Genomic DNA, 19,348 nt, shown 5'->3' on the forward strand with positions numbered 1-19,348 from the left:
CGCTACTGTCGTCATGTTTTTTTGTGGCTGAGTGCGACAGAATTGACAGCGGTTATTCCTCTACCCAGTCAAACTAGTCCGGAACCGATTCGGACTTCCAGCATGAATTCCAGCTCAAATGCGTCAACCGATAGAGTCGGAATCGGTTGTTTTCTTTGAGCTAGATTTCATGCAGAATCCATCCAGGATTTCGAACCGGTTCCGGAATCGATTTGACGGATAGTTGGGATAGGTTGGTGTGGCGGCGCTAGTGTTTTTAGTATATTAATTCAAATGTTTACACACGTTTTTTAAATATTTTTGTTCGATCATGGATGTCTGTTCTCTGTGTGTAGATTAATTACACAGCAAAAGAATCGACGAGGAGAAAAACTAAAAGGTAAGTATTCACAAGTGTTGTTCTTTTTTTAATAACAGGCTTTATTATTTTTTAGATCAATTCAAACGAGATCCTATTTACAGGAAAGTGGAGAAAGGACCTCGGAATAGACTTGTACGCATCGTATTAACGAATAGAGATGCAGGTAAGTGGATTTTAAAATACTGATTAAGGCGTTTGTTACTTTTATTAAAAAAAATACGGAATGGTTAAATTTCATATTTGGCCTTTGAGTAAAAAGTACTCAAAATTGACATTTTCTTCCCGAACTCAAAACTGAGTAAGCGACGAAAACTCAATTTTTGACTATGTGCACTTTTTATGGAATAGACCTTTCTCGTCCGACCTAACCCCCTTTTTTCTTATTTTTATTCAAAAGACTACACATTTTTAAGAATATTTCCGCTGAAATGAGAATGATTTTTTTAAATTTGAAAAATGCAAGAATGTTGAGTATTTTTTTCACCTTTGCAAGAATGGTGGGACTCAAAATATGTGTTTGGGCAGCACTGTTTTGTATATTTTTGCTTGGCTTCCTGGCAACGCGGCAAATGAAGTGGTGAGTCGCGGTACAAAGTTCATTGGTTATGTAAACAAACTAAAGTGAACCTCTCGGTGGAGAACGTTGCATGGTAATGTTTAACCTCACTTTTTTGACAGTTCAAAGAAATTGTTTACATGATCTTGGAATTTTTGTTAATTCGATCATAGTATGAGAAACTTGGTTTGGTTCGCTGCCAAATGTTAACACTTTCCCAACAAGGTCGCTCAGCTGTATTTTTTAATTGATGTCGGCATCATACATTGTTCCGTTAAATTTAACATTTTTGCTTTTCTTGTACATGATTCATTGAAGAAGCAAGGAATTTCTAGCCAAACATTTGAAAAAGGCCTACTGCCAAATGCAAACAAATCGAATTTTGATGTTCTCTATTAAAATCCTGGGACAGAACCTGTGGATAGATGTTTTCTTTTTCTTTTTCATTTTATCTCTTGTCTTGCATAGCCACTCTTTCTTCCTCACATATTTTAAATGGACTGGCTACATTTGACAGTCCCCCCTGACTGCATTTGACGGTTCCCTTTGGCTGCATTTGACAGCTCCCCTGGCTACAATTGACATTAGGTTTTTTCGTATCCACACGTTCCGTCCCAGTAAAAAACTATCTATCTGGCCATGTACATAAACATAACGCAACAATGGATTATGAAGAATTTTGATAATGATTTTATAACAAATTATAAAAGAGCCCGGCTGATATAAAAGTCCTAACTAGCAATACACTTATTATAAAATGATTATAAAGGATTATTGTAACTGATTCCAAAAGGATTATAAAGGCAGTGAAATACGTACTCAATGAATTAAGGGGTGTGTCTGATGTAAACAATATGCTCAAACTAAATAAAACAGTATTCAATTTTTAAATAGAATTATAATGAATTCGACCAAAACTTCTTTTGCCTTTTTCTCATTTTCAAATGTTTGGGTAGAATTTAGATTATTTTATCGTTATTGCGATCAATTTTGTTTGGTTTGTTTTGTTCACAATGTTAGTCGCAGAGCATTTTGGTGATTTATGGCAATTGATGACCTTTACACCCCATACTAGGTCCGCTCCTGTTGCAGCTGTTTCGCCCTGTCCGGCACCGAGTCAACCGATGGTCCAACCTGCTCCGCACTCGTCTATCGCTATGTCAATATCAGGGACTTGGATTAAAGGCCAAAATTTCAGCTACGGTTGGTGGTGTTGCTGCAATCGGTTTGCCTTCGGCCACGGTGGACATTCGCCTAACGGGAATATTCAGCGATTCCGATTCGAAGGAAGCAGCGCCAGTAGCAGACTGCTTCGGTTCAGCAATACGCTCCGGTATCGGACGAAGCTAACACTCCGACAGGACGAAGGTTTCAACGAGGGGCTCAGGCATAAGTAGCAGAGTCCTTGCACTTCCTGCTTGTCGAGTGAACAATTCCGACGAAACCACTGCCGCTCTCGCCAAGTTTGATCACCGTAATAAGTGCGACGTCAGCGGTATAGTGCCAGGATTAGTCGAGAACAGTGTCAGGACTGACTTGCCAAGAACTACAAGATTAAATAGCAATGCGTTTTTAAAGTGACCATAGTATAACGTAGAGGCTTTAGCCAGATGATTTATTCAGCAGAATAAGATAGCAAAATTACCCAAAAAATAAGACCTGGCTGCCGAAGTGAATTCACACACATCATCACCTACAGAGGCAAGCAATATTGGAACGCAGCGAAATTCCTCACAATGAATTGATCTCGTTAGGTGAAATTCCAGGAAGTACAATTTTCATAGCACAATTTAGTCGACCGAAATTGTAGTCCTCAGTCGAGAGAGAGACTGATAGAGTAGCAGCAGCTAGGAATTTTCTTTCGAAAGCTAGCAGCGGTTTCGCGTATCCTGCGCTAAGTAGAGAGCGTTAAGACAGATCTCCGAAACATGTCAAGTGCTATCAGATGAGAAAAACGTCGCATCTATGACCAGTACGACAAGGACGGTCTGCTGACCAACGGTTCCGTCCGGTACCACCATAACACACGGCACCGGCGACACATATATATTCACAACATACTAATTACTTATCCTTCCGAAAAAGTAAATAAATTGACTATGCAATTTATCATTCACTGCCTAGTTATTTCCTGCCAATTTGAACACGACAGCTTTATTGCGGTGCAAAAATGATGGCAACTCGGGATATAATATAAATTTACATATAATTTCTCCTCCCTGATATTCTTCCAGAATGTATAATGCTCTGCATTCTTATCACTCCTATCAAATCCTACTTACTCCTTATCGTCAGTGCCGAGCACTGTTTTGCATTTGCCGGCTAAATCAACGACAATGCGATAATCGTCAATCGACGAAACTTTTGCTGTAATGGAACTTGAACACGAATAATAAATAATTGTTCCATTCGAAAGCGATAACCTTGTTGTCCTCATGTTTGCAGCTATCATACGCTGGTAGGCATTCTGACCAATGGAAACGTTTTTCGGTATGGTCATTGAACGATCATTTCAACAACTTATCATCGACCGAATTCGTTACCTATAAAGTTCAGGTAAACTTCACCACTCAAAAATGAGTAATAAATCGGATCATCTTATTAGGACTTAACCCACGAGCAAACAAACAAATGTGTACAAATCCTTATCCAGAAAGCAATCGTTTTATAGCCCAATGCTTGATCTTACTATTCAGCATATGCCACCGGGTTTTGCATCCAGCGCCGATTGGTCAATGTATGAACCAGGGGTGACCTTACGCATCTCGAAACGAAAGGTTTATTGTATTCAAGCTTGTGTGAAAAGGTCGATTCGAATTGGTTGCATAATGTGGCACCAGGTTCCCATTGTTCCAATCCTCATCCCTCTTGAGTTGATAGTCTTTCAAAGAGCATCGAAAGTATTCAAGTAATGTAAATTTTAAAGGTCCATGTAAACAAGTCTTAGGTAAACAAGCACACTGAACTGTCAGAAAAGAGAGGTTATACATTTTCATGCAATGCTCTATGTTTTTGACAGGTATATGAATCAATCATTTCAGCATCAGTGATGCCAGGTCTATTTAAACAATAGACCTTTCTCGTCAAAAAATTTTATATGATAGGATGCTTCCTTTTTTATCCCCAATTCGTTACTGCCGATTGCCGCGATGATTTGGTACCTCTAACTATTGGAAAAATCAAAAATAGTGCAAGCTGCTCATTTAACCCCATATTCTGAATACCTATCTTGCCTTGTTTCCCCGTATTTTTACACCATTTGGATGAATTTCCTGTGGGGAATACTAAAAGGATGCCAGATCTGCATATATATTAGTAAATCTGCAGATTTTGCATTTTCACTGCAGATGTTTTGCAGATTAGAAATATTTAGCAGAACAAAGCCTATGCCAGCCAATTTATACACAAGCCTTCAACATTTTTGATCATTTAAAATATATACATACTACATTTCTATATTCTGAGTTGGAAACACCGTTCCTTACGGTATGAACAGCGCGCATTCGGGAATTAAACACAGTGTTTTTTCGGTGTTTTTCGCGATAGTCGCGGTTTATTTTTCGACAAAAAGGTGATCGAAGTGCTTCTCTAGTGGTGAACAGTGAAAGTTTGGTGAAAATCGGTTCAGAAACGGCTGAAAAAGTGAATTTTAGTTTTGCCCACGCGGTGCAATAGGTAAACAAACAGCCATCGCTGTGCCTACCCTCTAAGAACGGTTGGTTTCAAAATCGTCCAATGAAGGACGTTCGTTCGACCAATTTGGACATCGTCCAAATAACCGTTCAACGAACGTCCATCGTTGGACCCGTGTTGAACGATTTTGAAACAATTTTTTGGACTTCTCAGTGGGTACCCGCGTGGTTGCCGGGCCGATCTTGCATTCACTCGCTGGTGGAGTGTGACGGTGTGCCGAACGGACGATATTTTTGAGTTGCAAAAAACGTAAAAAGTTTTTGAAAAATTATTGATTTTTTTAACGTTGGATTTGGTGGTATTTGAGATACCAGTACAGTGTGTACCGATATTTGTACGGTACAGTGCGGGACAAAAGTGTATGAACGGCAAAAAATAAAAATTGGAAAATTGCGTTTTTCTTGCTTGTTTTGCTATTTAGAGGCTGTGTAGAAGCAAGCAAGCGAACAGATTCATCACTGCGCATCTACAGTGTGTCCCAAAATTGTGGGAACGCTTCGAAAAAGTCGACGTTGAGGGGGCAAATAAGGTAAGATCTTTCCTTTTCTTCACCTTTTTTGTCCATTTGGGGTTGGTATCGGGTGACCGTGCCACATAGCAGTTTCCAACGTCTGGTGGCGTAATCCAAGATGGCGGCCACTAGTAGCGGTGATCCGGGAGGGTCAAGTCAAAGAAGATTGCCGGTATACATGGATCCGACGAACAAATTCGGCGAATTGACGTTCCTGCAGCTGACAGGCAAAGACGGTGTACCTTTGCCAAGAAACCCGTTCGTCATTGGTAAATCGGTGGAGGTTGTCGCTGGAGGCCCAATTGAAGGTGCGAATACCGAAGCTCAAGGGACACGGTATACCCTTCGAGTTCGGAACCCAGTCCAAGTTACCAAATTAATGAAGATGACCAAGCTTATTGACGGTACTGATGTTGTGGTTGAATCCCATCCGAATCTGAACGTAAGCAGATGCGTAATTTCCTGCTACGATCTGATTCACCTTGAAGAAAAGGAGGTTTTGCAAGAAATTATAAGCCAGGGTGTGATTCGTGTACAGCGAATTACACGAAAGGAAGAGGAGAAAAGAGTGAATACGCCAGCGCTTATCTTGACCTTCTGCAAGACCACATACCCGGAATACATGAAGATCGGTTTGCTTCGCGTCCCTACCCGCCCGTACTTCCCAAACCCGATGCTTTGTTATGGTTGCTTCAAATACGGCCATATTCGTGTTCGCTGTCCTGGCCCGCAACGTTGTCCTAATTGCTCTGGAGAACATCAAGGTGAAGAAAAATGTCGAGCAGCTCAGTTCTGCCTAAATTGCAAAGGTGATCACCAACCAACAAGCCGCCAATGTCCAAATTACAAAAAGGAAGCAGAGGTCATAAAAATAAAAATCCGCGACAATTTGACATTCCCGGAAGCGCGCAAACGAGCTGAACAGCAAAATCTTGGAAGTTACGCCCAAGCCTCAGCGCAACCGAGCGAAATTCTTAATAAACTAAAAGAGCTGGAGCTGACAATGAAGAGGAAGGATGAGCAGATCGCAAAACTTCTGGCGGAGGCCAAAAGAAAGGATGAAAAAATCGAACAAATGATAGCGTACATACACCAAATGAAACAACAGTCCGCTAGTCAAGAAAAACCACAGCAAAGTAAAGAACAAAAACCAACGAACCAGACAGCCGGGCCAATAACAAGATCAAGGAACAACTCACCAGCGACTAACACGGACTCGAAGCGAGGAAGACCACAGAAACAACACACCCCGTTCAGCAAACCCACGACAACCCCACCGGATAACTTGAGCCCACCACCAAAAAGAACCGCTACCACTACCACCAACGAAACCATGGATTATTCAGACGATGAAATTGAGATTACCGAGACGCCTCCTAGCCAGCCTCTTCGATAATTTTCATTTTCAACAACGTTTGGATACCAACGACAACCCACGCACGAATACTGACCACGAGATAGATCGGTTTGGAAGAGAGGAAAGTGTAGTACTCCTTCCAACGCAAGCACAGCAGGATGAAGGAACTATCCGGGCCATCATACCCCAACCCGTTGATAGTGAATTCACCTCTGTGGCCGATAGGAACACCGATTTCACCACTACAACTTGTAAACCAGCAGACCAAAAACCCACGATCGACGAACAGAAGGAGATCAGCAGAACTACACAAAGTCTATCCCCAGTGCCGACCGCAGTCGGTGTTTTTGAACATGACAGTGTAGTTTGTGCGACAGCGGTTGGCACTGTGGGGCTGGACCTTCCTCAGGTCAGTTCTAAAGGCGTCAATCATCTCGCAGATACTGCTGTCCTTAACATTTTTACAGGTTTGACTGGTAACGAAGAGCATATCCATGCTTCGCCTCCTCCTCTGACTTCACCCGGAGAAGGTCCATCAAGAGACCCGTATCGAAACGTTACCATCACCACCACAACTAGAGCTATGAAACAACAAACAACGAGAGCTACACAAAGTCTTTCCCCAGTGCCGGTCGCTGTCGGCAGTTCTGGAAGTAACCGTGTAGTAATCTCGACAGCGGCTGGCACTGTGGGGCTAGACAGGTCAGTCCTATTCTACCTTCCTTACGAACGGATTCTGTTGCGGTTTATCCCGTTACAGATGTGACCAACACGCATCGAACGAGTAACCGGTTTGGGGAAGAAGAGAAGAAAGTAGCTTCCCCACTTCATGATGAAGGGATCGATCGGGGGGAAGAGGACTGTCCCTACCTCCCGGATATACAGTCCTCGCAATTCTCCTCCTGGCTTTCCACCGGTGAAGGATCATCACGCGCCAATACCCAACCACCGACGCGCCGAATATCGACCACATCATCGTCAACACAGTCGACCACAAATGGTCGTTCCAACGGATGTTTCGCACTGCAATGGAACCTGCGCGGTCTAAGAGCGAACATCAGCGAGCTGAAGCTGCTCATCTCCGAGCACGAACCTTGCGCAATAGCGCTGCAAGAAACGAAAGTCAACCAAAGCGTGGTGGAATCTAGTTTTGTCGGCAGGAACTATACGCTGCTACTGAAATCAAAGTCCCAACACTATTGGCAACATGGTGTAGGACTTGCGATCCGAGAGGGCATACCCTTTGAACGCGTGCAACTGAACACTAGCTTACAGCTCGTCGCCGCACGTATCTTCCTGCCAGTACAGGCAACAGTTGTGTCTATCTACATCCCACCTTCCACTCAGCAATGCCAGACAGCATTGAGCGACCTGCTCAATGAACTGGAAGGTCCAGTAGTGTTCCTTGGAGACTTTAACGCACATCACATCGCTTGGGGATCTAAGTCATCGAACGCGCTTGGTCGCTTCATCGCAGAAACTACTTTGAGTAGAAAGCTCGTGATTCTGAACGACTATTCTCCAACTCGCATCGATCCCGCAACGGGCAATACTTCAGCTATTGATATTTCCTTCTGCTCGGAAAACCTGGCTCGAAAGTTCACCTGGCGAACCCTTCCGGACACACATAACAGCGATCACATCCCAATCACGATCTCCATCCCTAGTTGGTCGAATGTACAAAAAACTCGACAAAAATGGCTCTATGATCGAGCAGACTGGCCTTTGTATGAGCGCATCACGGCTGAGGCCATCAACGCTACAGATGAGTGGGACATTGATAAGTTCGCGGATACAATCGTGGCGGCCGCTATCAAATGCATACCACGTAGTAGTGGCCGAACTGGACCAAAAGCTGTACCATGGTGGTGCCCTGAAGTGAAGGAAGCTGTTAGGCAGCGTAGAAAACATCTCCGTGCCCTTCGACGTCTGGATATATTGGATCCAGACAGGCCAACAGTGCTCAGACGATTCCAGGAATCACGAGCAGCAGCACGAAAAGCGGTTAAGCTAGCGAAACAACAATCATGGGAGGATTTCGTGGCTAAGATTTCACAGAGTAGCACAACAACTGAGCTGTGGCGAACAGTGAATACTTTGCGTGGTAACCGGCAGCGAAGCACTGTAGCTTTCAAGCGATCGGACGACTTTACGAACCACCCCGAAGAAGTAGCGGAAGAGCTAGCAAAACACTACAGTGAGAGATCGGCGACATCGAGCTACTCTGCATCATTTCAAGCGACGAAGGCACGAGCCGAGCAACGGCGCATAAATTACTCGCCCGATAACAATGATGTGTACAACACTGACCTTACTCTGAATGAACTGATGTGGGCTTTGGACAAAGGGCGAAGTGTCTCGACAGGACCTGACATGATAGGCTATCCGCTTCTTCGACGACTCCCGTTATCCGTGAAGGTAACACTTCTCGAGATCTTCAACGTTGTTTGGCGCAGCGGTGTTTTTCCCGCTAGCTGGCGAAACGCTATAGTTATCCCTATCAAAAAACCAAATTGCAACGACTCTGGACCTGCTACTTTTCGCCCGATATCGCTCACTAGCTGTATGGCAAAGCTGTTCGAGCGTATCGTAAATCGCAGACTCATCACCGCACTGGAGTCAAGTGGGCGACTCGATAAACGGCAACATGCTTTTCGTTCAGGACGAGGCGTCGATACATACTTTGCACAGCTAGAGAGATCGCTCCCAACAACCGACCAGCACAGTCTCATAGCGTCGTTGGACCTCTCCAAGGCATACGATACAACATGGCGGCATGGTATACTTCGCACACTAAAGTCTTGGAGAATACGAGGTCGAATGATCAACATGCTGCAAAGCTTTCTCTCCGAAAGGAAGTTCCAGGTTTGCATAGGAAATCAGTTGTCAGAAATATATGAACTGGAAAATGGAGTACCACAAGGCTCCGTATTATCAGTGACACTGTTCCTTGTCGCGATGCAACCGATCTTCAAAGTAATCCCAGCTGGCGTAGAAATACTTTTGTATGCGGACGACATACTGCTTGTTGTGCGAGGTCGCAAAACAGAAGGTCTACATCGAAAACTGCAGGCCGCGGTTAGGGCTGTCGAAAAATGGACGAAGAATGTTGGCTTCGCGATTTCTGCTACAAAGTCGAACATCTTTTACTGCAGTCCGAACGCACGTCGAGACCCAGTGCGTAACATCACCATCGACCGTGTAGTTGTCCCGAAAACAAACCAATTGAGGATCCTCGGTGTAACGTTGGACCGGACTTTGAATTTTAAAGCGCATTGCAAGCTGGTGAAGAAGTCCTGCGAATCCAGACATCGGATTCTTAAAATGATAGGTGCCAAACTCCCGCGTGGTAAACGGTCGACATTACTTGAAGTGGGATCGGCGATGATCACTTCGAAGCTAATTTATGGGATTGGCCTAGTGAGCAGAGGAGGCCAAATATCGCTGCAGACACTCACACCTGCTTACAACAAAATGGTCCGTTTCGCTTCTGGTGCATTTGTTACCAGCCCAATCCCTTCGATTATGGCCGAAGCAGGCACACTTCCTTTCGAACTACTAGCGGTACAGTCGATTGCGCGGATTGCTTTACGAGTGCTGGAGAAAGACCGTAACAACAGTGACCTCCCACTGATCCGACGAGCGTCGGAGCTTACGCAGCAATTCACCGGAGCAACGTTACCCATAATAGGCACGCTTTCCCGAAGAAGGGATCGAGAGTGGCACACAGCGAAACCGACGATTGTTTGGGATGTGAAGAAAGTTGTACGGGCCGGAGACCCACCCGGTAAAGTTCGACCAATAGTCGAAAATCTGTTGAAAAACCGATTCCAACAATCGACTGTATTATACACCGACGGCTCCAAATGTAATGATACAGTCGGAGCCGGACTCTATGGTGTTGGTATAGCGGGAACACACAGCCTTCCGCAACACTGTAGTGTATTGTCTGCGGAAGCGTATGCAATTAAGATGGCTTTGTCAATACCAAACATTCAGAAGGAACTGGTCATTCTTACAGGCTCTGCGAGCTGCCTGTTGGCCTTAGAAGGCGGCAAATCGAATCATCCGTGGATCCAAGAGGCTGAAGCATTAGCACAAAGCAATCCTGTTCGATTCGTCTGGATCCCAGGACATAGTGGCATAACAGGTAACGACGAGGCAGATCGACTTGCGAACGAGGCAAGAGCACAGCCGGCCATTGATGTACCAATCCCAGCTGAAGATGCTTGGAGAGTAATAAAGAACGCGATACGGTGACATTGGGATATGCAATGGTTTGGTTCCCGAGAGGCTAAGCTGCGAGAAATCAAATGCGATACACAGCGATGGACGGAGCGAAATAGTGCTGCCGACCAACGCATACTGACTCGGTTAAGAATCGGTCACACAAGACTGACCCATACATTCCTTCTAAAGAGAGAAGCACCACCGAATTGTGAATGCTGTGGAGTAGTAGTAGATGTACGGCATGTAATACTATATTGCAGGAAATACACCAACGATAGACAACAGCATGGTATCAGTACAACTAGTTTAAGAGATGCACTGAATGGCGAGGAGAGCAGCGAAATGAAGATACTAAACTTTATACGACAGATCAAACTTGATACGCAAATATGAACACTGAATTGATCGAAACGAATGATATGTAAACCAGATACTACTTCCTTGACACGAATGCACCACCCAAATGTGTAAAGTGTCATAAATAAACAAACAACAACAACTACATTTCTATGTCAAATTTATTGAAGATTTTTGTAGCAATCTGCAGACTTTTATATTTTCACTGCAGGCTATTGTTTAAATAGACCTGGCATCACTGATGCTGAAATGATTCATTCATATACCTGTCAAAAACATAGAGCATTGCATGAAAATGTATAACCTCACTTTTCTGACAGTTCAGTGTGCTTGTTTACCTAAGACTTGTTTACATGGACTTTTAAAATTTACATTACTTGAATACTTTCGATGCTCTTTGAAAGACTATCAACTCAAGAGGGATGAGGATTGGAACAATGGGAACCTGGTGCCACATTATGCAACCAATTCGAATCGACCTTTTCACACAAGCTTGAATACAATAAACCTTTCGTTTCGAGATGCGTAAGGTCACCCCTGGTTCATACATTGACCAATCGGCGCTGGATGCAAAACCTGGTGGCATATGCTGAATAGTAAGATCAAGCATTGGGCTATAAAACGATTGCTTTCTGGATGATGGATAAGGATTTGTACACATTTGTTTGTTTGCTCGTGGGTTAAGTCCTAATAAGATGATCCGATTTATTACTCATTTTTAGGTGGTGAAGTTTACCTGAACTTTATAGGTAACGAATTCGGTCGATGATAAGTTGTTGAAATGATCGTTCAATGACCATACCGAAAAACGTTTCCATTGGTCAGAATGCCTACCAGCGTATGATAGCTGCAAACATGAGGACAACAAGGTTATCGCTTTCGAATGGAACAAATATTTATTATTCGTGTTCAAGTTCCATTACAGCAAAGGTTTCGTCGATTGACGATTATCGCATTGTCGTTGATTTAGCTGGCAAATGCAAAACAGTGCTCGACACTGACAATAAGGAGTAAGAAGGATTTGATAGGAGTGATAAGAATGCAGAGCATTATACATTCTGGAAGAATATCAGGAAGGAGAAATATGTAAATTTATATTATATCCCGAGTTGTCATCATTTTTGCACCGCAATAAAGCTTTCTGCAACTGCTGTCGTGTTCAAATTGGCAGGAAATAACTAGGCAGCGAATGATAAATTGCATAGTCAATTTATTTACTTTTTCGGAAGGATAAGTAATTAGTATGTTGTGAATATATATGTGTCGCCGGTGCCGTGTGTTATCCCGAGCAAACGAAAAGCGCATAATACCCCCATGCTCATGGGGTTTGTCATGGGTGTTTGAAATGGGTTCAACCCATGAAAACACCATCACCATGGTCCGGTAGATCCCATATAAAATACCATATGTTGGTGTACTTATGGGTTATTGAGACCATTTTATGGTGTCTTGATGGTTGTGAATTTTGGCACGGACCATGCTCAAGGTCTTTTCAAGGGGCTATGTGGTGTTTGAACCCATGAGTATTTGCTCGGGATGGTGGTGCCGAACGGAACCGTTGGTCAGAAGACCGTCCTTGTCGTACTGGTCATAGATGCGACGTTTTTCTCATCTGATAGCACTTGACATGTTTCGGAGATCTGTCTTAACGCTCTCTACTTAGAGCAGGATACGCGAAACCGCTGCTAGCTTTCGAAAGAAAATTCCTAGCTGCTGCTACTCTATCAGTCTCTCTCTCTCTCTCTCTCGACTGAGGACTACAATTTCGGTCGACTAAATTGTGCTATGAAAATTGTACTTCCTGGAATTTCACCTAACGAGATCAATTCATTGTGTGGAATTTCGCTGCGTTCCAATATTGGTTGCCTCTGTAGGTGATGATGTGTGTGGATTCACTTCGGCAGCCAGGTCTTATGTTTTGGGTAATTTTGCTATCTTATTCTGCTGAATAAATCATCTGGCTAAAGCCTCTACGTTATACTATGGTCACTTTAAAAACGCATTGCTATTTCATCTTGTAGCTCTTGGCAAGTCAGTCCTGGCACTGTTCTCGACTAATCCTGGCACTATACCGCTGACGTCGCACTTATTACGGTGATCAAACTTGACGAGAGCGGCAGTGGTTTCGTCGGAATTGTTCACTCGACAAGCAGGAAGTGCAAGAACTCTGCTACTTATGCCTGAGCCCCTCGTTGAAACCTTCGTCCTGTCGGAGTGTTAGCTTCGTCCGATACCGGAGCGTATTGCTGAACCGAAGCAGTCTGCTACTGGCGCTGCTTCCTTCGAATCGGAATCGCTGAATATTCCCGTTAGCCGAATGTCCAACGTAGCCGAAGGCAAACCGATTGCAGCAACACCACCAACCGTAGCTGAAATTTTGGCCTTTAATCCAAGTCCCTGTCATTGACATAGCGACAGACGAGTGCGGCGCAGGAGCGGACCTAGTATGGGGTGTAAAGGTCATCAATTGCCATAGATCACCAAAATGCTCTGCGACTAACATTGTGAACAAAACAAACCAAACGAAATTGATCGCAACAACGATAAAATAATCTAAATTCTACCCAAACATTTGAAAATGAGAGAAAGGCAAAAGAAGTTTTGGTCGAATTCATTATAATTCTATTTAAAAATTGAATACTGTTTTATTTAGTTTGATTGCGCATATTGTTTACATCAGATACACCCCTTAATTCATTGAGTACGTATTTCACTGCCTTCATAATCCTTTTAGAATCAGTTACAATAATCCTTTATAATCATTTTATAATAAGTGTATTGCTAGTTAGGACTTTTATATCAGCCGGGCTCTTTTATAATTTGTTATAAAATCATTATCAAAATTCTTCATAATCCATTGTTGCGTTATGTTTATGTACATGGCCAGATAGATAGTTTTTTACTGGGACGGAACGTGTGGATACGAAAAAACCTAATGTCAATTGTATCCAGGGGAGCTGTCAAATGCAGCCAAAGGGAACCGTCAAATGCAGTCAGGGGGGACTGTCAAATGTAGCCAGTCCATTTAAAATATGTGAGGAAGAAAGAGTGGCTATGCAAGACAAGAGATAAAATGAACAGAAAAAAGAAAAAGAAAACATCTATCCACAGGTTCTGTCCCAGGATTTTAATAGAGAACATCAAAATTCGATTTGTTTGCATTTGGCAGTAGGCCTTTTTCAAATGTTTGGCTAGAAATTCCTTGCTTCTTCAATGAATCATGTACAAGAAAAGTAAAAATGTTAAATTTAACGGAACAATGTATGATGCCGACATCAATTAAAAAATACAGCTGAGCGACCTTGTTGGGAAAGTGTTAACATTTGGCAGCGAACCAAACCAAGTTTCTCATACTATGATCGAATCAACAAAAATTCCAAGATCATGTAAACAATCTCTTTGAACTGTCAAAAAAGTGAGGTTAAACATTACCATGCAACGTTCTCCACGAGAGGTTCACTTTAGTTTGTTTACATAACCAATGAACTTTGTACCGCTACTCACCACTTCATTTGCCGCGTTGCCAGGAAGCCAAGCAAAAATATACAAAACAGTGCTGCCCAAACACATATTTTGAGTCCCACCATTCTTGCAAAGGTGAAAAAAATACTCAACATTCTTGCATTTTTCAAATTTGAAAAAATCATTAAAAAATCACGATAGCTCTAAAAAGTCTCATTTCAGCGGAAATATTCTTAAAAATGTGTAGTCTTTTGAATAAAAATAAGAAAAAAGGGGGTTAGGTCGGACGAGAAAGGTCTATTGCCTAATGCCCGCTCCACAAGCCATATGTTCTTAACTGACGTAGCGAAATACGCTGAAAACCGCTAATATGGCCAGTCGAATTTTATATTCGGATTCGGCATTTCACAATGAATCTGAATGATTCAACAGCTATTATGTTCGTGAAACAACTCCGTCAAATAATCAACCAAGCAACAATGGACCACTATTCAAGAGAGAAGAAAATACTGATATACTCTCTCTCTCTCCATGATACTCACAACTGTTCATCATTATAATGATACGTGCTTATGCAAGTATGTGTGAATATATTCGTTCCTGTTTCTGTTTCCTCGTGTTGTTACTTCGGTATCCATAGCGGCAATTCATTCGGTTGGGGTGAAGGCAAGCGTTTTACTGAACTGTATTGTGATTCGTTCGGATTGAATTTGAATGAATGGTGAAAGCTCTGCTTGTACTTCATAATTACAGACGGATGTTATGGAAAGAAAGCGGTATCTCAAAACAAAAAAAACACAGCAAACAATCGTCGTTTTATATTTTATATCACAATTGACCATTGTATGAAATGCCTTAACCTCACAAATTTGACAAGTGCTGGTCCTTTTGTTTACAGTTTGGACTTAACAAATTTGAATTCAATTAAAATAAGCTTAGTGCTAATAATCAATTCCCAAGAAATTTTACCACAAAACTACCTACCGATTCAGAGAACACTAGAAGTAATTGATAAACAATTAATAATAGTTCACTTATTAGATCTTTCATATACATTTCCCCACGATAGGGAATAGGACAATTTAATTGTAAGGTGTTCTAGAGTACATCTATACTTCCAAAAACGTAATTCCCAATATATTTCAAATGTTTCCCAATATATTATTTTGAGAATACGAATAATCTCTAAGTTCAAAATTTAATCAACAGGACCACCACCTGTCACATTTAATGCATGACGTCACTGTGCAGTGACCAATATGACAACACTTCCAAGCTGCCCTTTAGTACTTTTAGTTTCCAAGCCGAACGTTTGCTGATGTCACTTTCGTCCAATCACGAGCTGGTTCAGAACAAAGAGAATAGGGAAAGAGACGAACAGTGTGAAACCAAAAATACCTTATTAAGCAGACCAATCGTGCAATGTAAATAAACATTACTCATGCCTGAGTTGGAGGAGATAAGTATTGTACATCTATTAAAAAAGAAATTTCAATTTTCGTCAGAATTTGGTTCAATCGTGATTGTGAGGTGCATTCTAGAGTATATGTATGAGTAAAAACAAGCTTTAGAATTATTTAATCTCTTTTTTTCGAAATGCGCATCGTTTAATAAACAAATCCAACGATCGACATACGGTTTGTTTTCAAAATATAATAGGAGTCATTTAAAGTGCTGCCTGTGGAAGCGGTTGCCAAAATTCTAGTGTTGAAATCATCATAAAGGGAGTGTTGCCGTTTTGACTGATTTTCACTCTTCGTCTCTTTCCCTATTCCCTATAATCATATGTTTGTCGAGAAATCTTCAAATCTGGCATCTCTGGCTGGAATCTACTGAATCTATACAAGATTCCGAATGGTTTGGCTGGGTCGAAGTTCACTGCAGTGAACGGCATGTTACGAGAAGTAGCCTATAATTTTTTAAAAACCTACCGCTCGCAGGCATTTATTTAAACTCGACTGGTCACCTTTTTCCCAGTTAAGGTCAGTCGGAAATGTATCGGAATTCTGGCTGGTTTCAGTTCGTATCCCGGCTCCAGTGACACAACCGATTCTAGGTAGAATCGGTTGTGTCACGAGCCGGAATACGAACTGAAACCAGCCAGAATTCCAATTCATTTCCGGCTGAACTTTACTGGGATTATTAGTGACCTGTGCTTATGTGTCCTTTTCACATGTTGCTCTCACATTGTTTTGTTTACTATGCTGTAGTATATGGCAAACGATAATTATATATAACTGATGTCAGTTTTCTGATAATTGTGAACTTTATCACTATTTTAATATCCTTCGGCTATAATAACAATCTGAATTGATTTCTGACACGTAATGAATATGTGCTACCGGAATGAGGAATGAGGTTATAGTGCCAGGTGAATCAGTAGCAGATGTGTGTACCGACCTACTGGGTACCTGTTCTTTGTCGCCGGAATAGAAATAGGAACATTTTATTTTGGCCCGGGAAATGTGAGATAAACTTTGAATGTTCCCCGAACTGTGTCTGGGGAACGGGCCAAGCGTGTGATTTGTTTGGAATAAACTAATCCTCAGTTTTTTGGCACGGTACCGAGAAAATCCGCGGCCTAATTTGTAAATTGTCACCATTAAACTGGACGAGAGCCCGATAATGTCGAAAACGAGTTAAATATCAATAAACCTCCATATTGATTAAACATTTGCTTTTTTCGTACAGGAACAAGTCCTTCAGGCAGACGTCATGCAAGGGTTGATGTTAGTGGCATCGCAGATCACACTCACAGAAGTCGTTTCGAAAGCACAGCAGCGTGCAATGAACCCCGGCAAGACTGGTGAGACGCAAGGCGCTTGTAAACTAACGACAGCCCGACAGGTCAAAACCAACATACCGATTGCCTAATACAACCTTTTTTGAAGCAGTGTAGTTACTCGAAAAACCCATACGGCATGAATGAAGATTTTCTATGTGCAGTGAATCATGCAAGAAGCTTTTGGTTGTATACTACGCCGTTGAAGATTGTTAGCATTGAGGACGAATTAAAAGGCTAGGAAAAGGTTGATATTTTTAGGTACCAGGTAATATTCGGTATATTCGTGTTACTAACATGTCGTGCTGTGTAGTCGTTTTAGCAATCCACAAGACTAAAGAGTGAATATTAGTTTGATCGTGTAATTATTTCATGTAACATCAGCCTTCCTTGAACACAATAATGACAAATTGTAGGAAATTAAATTTGTAAAAAAAAACCTCTATATTTTTCAGCTTGGGATACAAAACGTATTCTCGTGGGGGTCAAAATTGTGTTGTGTGTAAATCGGTTTACGCTGATAACTTAAATCTTCATCTTGTGGTCTACTTTAATAAAGATTTCCCACTGGATGCATTCATTTTCTGATGTCGTATTGTGAAATATAATGTCATAACTTTTTTTCGCAATCATAGTTGGGTTAATCGATCGAGATAATTGCATTGCTGGAAGCTAGTTCGCATACAATATACATCGTTCAGCTATAATACGCCCCCCCCCCCCATTTCCAGTAAGCTGGTGCCACCCATGTTTCCATTTCATCAACCACCCTCATTTAGCAATCCAGTTCAGCTTCACAAATGTTTCCAGGGCATTGAAATCAACCTTACTCCTTTCTATTGCTGTGTTAGGTTTTCGGACCTATTACATTTATAATATTCTTAGACATTGCAATTTGCATTCAACCTTATTCTGTATTACGACGGATCACATTTTCAAACAAATATGGTTCGATCGAAGTAGGCTCCCGTTTGATTTTGCTGTCGTTATTGAGAATGCAAATCACATCCGTTCGAAAAAGCGATCCGCCGTAATGCAGAATAAGGCTGATTATGTCACTTTGAAAATTTTTATCCAGTCTGATTCTGGCCGATCCTGATTTCGTTTCACCACAACATATCGGTATGGTTTTTTTCAGCACAGCTTTTCTTCTCCCTTTTTCTAATGGAATTGGTCCTGGAATTGTTCCTGGAATTGGCCAACCTTTACTACAACGCATTGTGTTCGGATTGCTAGTCAGTGTTCCTGTATCTCAAGAAGCTCCATGTTACGATTCCGCAGATGTTACTCTGCTGTGTACCACCGATGATTTGGATCAGCAGCTTCAAGAGTTTAAAGGACAATTCAGACGATACATCAGCTTCCGTCAACGTCAACGGAACGTCAAGATTAGTTACATGCAGTTAAATGGAAGCATTCACACACAACATCAACGGCACGGAACGTTTTGACGTACGACACATGTGAACGGGCACAAGAGAAAAGTATTAAACTTATCGTGACGGAACGGTGACGTTCCGTTGACGTTGACGGAAGCTGATGTATTGTCTGAAACGTCCTTTTTCAGATAGAATGTCAACAATGAAAAATAACAAATCAAAAAATCACCGCACACTGAGAATAATTTCGATCAAGTCGGGATCAGATCATTAGAGCTGAAACCCATTTAGTATTCCGAACCGAATTCCGCATGTGTTTGATCGGGAACTCACGCTTAACTTTAAAACCAGGATCAACAGTGTGTTAAACTACTCATGAACGCACATTTGTCCCCTTTTCTATGGGATTCCTCATCTTTATGGAACTGATTTGCGATCATAGGCAGTAAACCTCGCTTAAAAGTTAAACGTGGATCTAAATCGGCCCTATATCAAAGATATTTACTACGTGTATTAGCAATTCACGGATACGAAAAACTACCCAAAGTTTAGCTCTCTTGACTCAATCTTGGGGTATCGTGGAATAAGGTAAAATTAGGTAAACAGTGTTGAAGGTAGTTTCCCTTTAACCACGGCAAAAAACCACATCTCATTGACAGG

This window comes from Topomyia yanbarensis, chromosome 1 (genome assembly GCF_030247195.1).
Source record: "Topomyia yanbarensis strain Yona2022 chromosome 1, ASM3024719v1, whole genome shotgun sequence".
NCBI classification, from domain to species: Eukaryota; Metazoa; Arthropoda; class Insecta; order Diptera; family Culicidae; genus Topomyia; species Topomyia yanbarensis.